Source organism: Penaeus vannamei, chromosome 16 (assembly GCF_042767895.1).
Source record: "Penaeus vannamei isolate JL-2024 chromosome 16, ASM4276789v1, whole genome shotgun sequence".
Taxonomy (NCBI): domain Eukaryota; kingdom Metazoa; phylum Arthropoda; class Malacostraca; order Decapoda; family Penaeidae; genus Penaeus; species Penaeus vannamei.
In genome coordinates this window covers 1,585,721-1,590,720 of record NC_091564.1, presented here as the reverse complement: position 1 = coordinate 1,590,720, position 5,000 = coordinate 1,585,721, and the positions used below count along the sequence as shown (strand labels likewise).

The window sequence follows — 5,000 nt, the reverse complement described above, 5'->3', positions numbered from 1 at the left end:
ATTAGTACAGCTTGCATGCACACACTGAAATACGTAAATTTATAGAATAAATGCGATAATAACCAAATTGCGTATTTGTCAAGTATTTACAGTAAAGCATAAGAAACGTGCTGCAGAGCTATTCTGACACAATCCTCTTCATTATGCGCATTAACATGGTTATTTGCACTCCATTGGTACAGCTTGCATACCCACTGAAATACAAGTTCAATCAGTGACACATATTTGCATCCACACACATTTCACAATCGCAGTCCGCATAAACGTGAATGGATTCTTGCCTGCCCGACCACATGAATAAATGCACGCTTGGCCATATTAGGCTTTATGAGAAGGAGGAAAAATATATGCGTGCTTGTTTCTTGACGTTTAACGACACAGTTTTGCCCAGACATTTTTTGTGACACTGCACACTGAACAAAAATCAATTAAATCTTTGTAAAAGAGATGATTTTTTCTTTCTTAAATAGGGAAACAAATGACTTCCAAAATAAGATCTTAATGCCTAAATGTAAATATTTTGGAACATAAATTTCAGGTGACATACGGCAGTCAAGTAATACCTTGAACATTCGGTAATCTATTCACACGAATATTTTATTTTATTTTTTCAGAATGAACTGTTAGTAAAGTATCTTTTACGTTTAACTACAAAATCAATGGGCCGAGCCAGTGCACAACATTATAAAATATATATTATGCTAATGATGCTCCACTACAGGAGATAGGCCTACATCTTTTGCTTTTGATGTGTACATTTTTATAAATCATAAATCCATATCAGGAATATCTTACATGATAAATACATCACCAATGTTGAATTTATATTGAGGTTCAAAATATATTCTATATGCTCTTCTCTCTCTCTCTCTCACTCTCTCTCTCTCTCCCTCTCTCTCTCTCTCTCTCTCTCTCTCTCTCTCTCTCTCTCTCTCTCTCTCTCTCTCTCTCTCTCTCTCTCACTTACTTACTTGATTACTTATTCTATGATGATCGTTTAGGTTTCTAAATCATTGATATTTTGTACAAAGATCATGATTCGAGTGTTTTTTCATTCAGTGAGACTCGAAGTAGTGTGGAACTCAAAATTAAAGTGAAAGGACCACCAAAAAGAGGCCGTTTTAAGGTATCTCTACATTGGTGTAACTACTCATCTTGATGAAAATCCTTGTTGGCAACTCCCCAGTTAAGGCCCACCTCTTCGCCTTTAATAATTGCAAACGTTGAATATTTATTTTATTTATTTTTCATATATATTACCATTGTTATTACTGAACCATTTTCAAAGAAAATATACTGAAAAACACACCATAAAATAACACAAATCATTGGGGCTGAGAAAGAGGGAGGAGCCAATGAGAGTGCCCTGTGAGATATCAGATATAGTGCATAATCATTTGTATAATTTATCATTTCTTGTTACAATTATTTGAATTAAACTCAAAATTCCTCTCTTTTATTTACGATAACGAAGAGTTCCTTACCAATAACAGTCATCAGAATACTCCAGGGAAAAAGTTTATTTCCTTTTTGGGTTCAATAGGCTAGATGGTAGTTATACACTCCTTGGGTCGTTTGCTCGTTGAGTGACCATTAACAGTCACCTAAGATTTCTTGCTCAACAACCAAGAGTATGAATCCCTGTTCAGAATGCTGGCCCATACATGTTTGCGTTTGTGTGCCTCATGCCCCCCCCCCCCCCCGTCGGTTTGTAAAATTGTGAGAGGTCCGATGCAATTTATATTTGTGCATATATAGATAGATACATACATACATATAGATAGATAGATAAAGATATAGATAGACACTGACATAAACGCACATTTGTCTTTTAATCTCTCTTGTTGTGTACTAATAATATATTCATCTGTCGACCTCTCTATCTCTCTCTATATATGTATGTATACGCATCTATCTACCTATATATTATATATATGTATGTGTGTGTATGTGTGTTATAGCTCTCTATATATTATATTTGCATAAATATATATCATATTTATTTATATACTGATAGACACACACACACACACACACACACACACACACACACACACACACACACACACACACACACACACACACACACACACACACACTCACTCTCTCTCTCACTCACACATATATAAACACATATACAAGCACACACACGCATGCATTCACGCACGCTCGCGCACACACACACATACACACACACGCGCGCGCGCGCACACACACACACACACACACACACACACACACACACACACACACACACACGCATGCAATCACGCACGCACGCACGCGCGCGCACACACACAATTTTATTCTTAGTACAAATTTGCTGAATTTTTCCATTCTTTCATCCATGATCTCACTCTTTAAACTAATAGCATTGCTTTAAAGGAAAAAAGATAAAATGTTCTCGCCTGTTACCAGAACTTGAAAATAAATTTCTTTGACTGAAGTATTACACGATATCAAAACAATGTGAAGGGTTTATGCATAAGAAATGGTAAGTAATTCAACGTAGCAAGAAAAGCATGTTGTATTGTTCCATTCGTCGTTTTATTTCCGATATCACGATAAAAGTATCACATGATAAATCAAGATGTCTCATTTGGCTCTGCCATGGCACTACGAAATTATGTCTTAAAATCTAAATGATTAAGAATGAAATAAGCAGCAAACAAAACTTTTATTTGCATTTTTATAAAAGTACTTCCATGTAAAGGAATTTTCACTGAACATTCACAACTATATTTATCTAAGATTAACTGGATACTTCATTTGTGGTTTCTTTCACCTGATTAGATTTTTTTTCCCCTAAGATAGAGATTACTGAAATTATGAAAGTGCGTATGCGTGTATGTATATATGTAGGCCTATGTATATGTATGTAGGCCTATGTATATGTATGTAGGCCTATGTATATGTATGTAGCTCTATGTAAATGTATGTAGGCCTATGTATATGCGTGTAGGCCTATGTATATGTATGTAGGCCTATGTATATGTATGTAGGCCTATGTATATGTATGTAGGCCTATGTATATGTATGTAGGCCTATGTATATAGGCTATGTATATGTATATAGGCCTATGTATATGTATATAGGCCTATGTATATGTATGTAGGCCTATGTATATGTATGTAGGCCTATGTATATGTCTGTAGGCCTATGTATATGTATGTAGGCCTATGTATATGTATGTAGGCCTATGTATATGTATGTAGGCCTATGTATATATATGTAGGCCTATGTATATATACGTAGGCCTATGTATATATATGTAGGCCTATGTATATATATGTAGGCCTGTGTATATATGTAGGCCTATGTATATATATGTAGGCCTATGTATATATATGTAGGCCTATGTATATATGTAGGCCTATGTATATATGTAGGCCTATGTATATATGTAGGCCTATGTATATATGTAGGCCTATGTATATATGTAGGCCTATGTATATATGTAGGCCTATGTATATATGTAGGCCTATGTATATATATGTAGGCCTATGTATATATATGTAGGCCTATGTATATATATATGTAGACCTATTTATATATGTAGGCCTATGTATATAGATGTAGGTCTATATATATAGATGTAGGCCTGTGTATAGATGTAGACCTATGTATATAGACGTAGGCCTATGTATATAGACGTAGGCCTATGTATATAGACGTAGGCCTATGTATATAGACGTAGGCCTATGTATATAGACGTAGGCCTATGTATATAGACGTAGGCCTATGTATATATATGTAGGCCTATGTATATATGCAGGCCTATGTATATATGCAGGCCTAGGTATATATACAAGCCTAGGTATATATGTAGGCTTAGGTATATATGTAGGCCTATGTATATATGCAGGCCTATATATATATGCAGGCCTATATATATATGCAGGCCTATGTATATATGCAGGCCTAGGTAAATATGCAGGCCTAGGTAAATATGTAAACCTAGGTATATATGTAGGCCTATGTATATATGCAGGCCTGTGTATATATGTAGGCCTATGTATATATGCAGGCCTGTGTATATATGCAGGCCTAGGTAAATATGTAAACCTAGGTATAAATGTAGGCCTAGGTATATATGTAAGCCTATGCCTGTGTATGAATGCCTGTCTCTGTCTGTCTGCATCATCCAAATTAAAAAGAAGTCTGGCTCTCGGGACTTCCACAGACAGCCGAAGACGCGGATGTTGACGAGAGGAAACGCCCGAGAAAAGGCCAACTCCCCTCGTGGTTCTGTCATCCTCTCGGCCACCGCAGCGACCGGCCTCTTCGTTTCCGCTCTCCCGGACTTCCTCCCGACGGTGCACTTTGACCCTTTGAGGCGTCTCGGGGAGTCTCGTCGAGGTGGGGTGGGGTGGGGTGGGAGGGGGAGGGGGAGGTGGGTGGCTCCCATACGTGTGGGGTTTTCCCGTCCGACGCTCGCTGCGGTGGACGTATAGGCAGCCACGGCTCTATTTGCCTCTTCCCTTGGGATTTATATACATATTCGTACATAATTACATATATATGCAAATGTATTAATAAATAAATAAATAAATAAATAAATAAATATACATATATATATACATATGCATATATAAAATACACACACACACATATATATATATATATACATATATATGTATATATATATATATATATATATATATATATATATATATATATATATATATATATATATATATATATATATGCATGCATGCATGAACACACACACACACACACATATATACAAGTGTGTGTGTAATATATATCTATACAATTTATACATACGCATGTATGTATCTGTATGTATGTATATGTACGTATGTATATATATATATATATATATATATATATATATATATATATATATATATATATATATATATACTGAGCCCACGCCACCCAGAAGAGAATGTGCAGGTGGCTGAAACAGCGCTTCCGGCCCCGTATTAAATCAGCATCGCCCATGACTTGCCAACTGCCCAGAAAGACACCGAAGA

General features: G+C 36.0%; 2 non-coding genes across 2 annotated transcripts; both read left to right on the top strand.

The window, feature by feature from the left end:
* Positions 1 to 3,232: 3,232 nt before the first annotated feature.
* Positions 3,233 to 3,411, top strand: LOC138864517 (small nucleolar RNA snR46). The gene has a single exon (XR_011399175.1). It is a non-coding gene; the product is annotated as a small nucleolar RNA snR46 (small nucleolar RNA).
* Positions 3,412 to 3,714: 303 nt separating this feature from the next.
* LOC138864515 (small nucleolar RNA snR46) lies at positions 3,715 to 3,917 on the top strand. Its single transcript, XR_011399174.1, has one exon. It is a non-coding gene; the product is annotated as a small nucleolar RNA snR46 (small nucleolar RNA).
* The last annotated feature ends 1,083 nt before the right edge of the window (positions 3,918 to 5,000 follow it).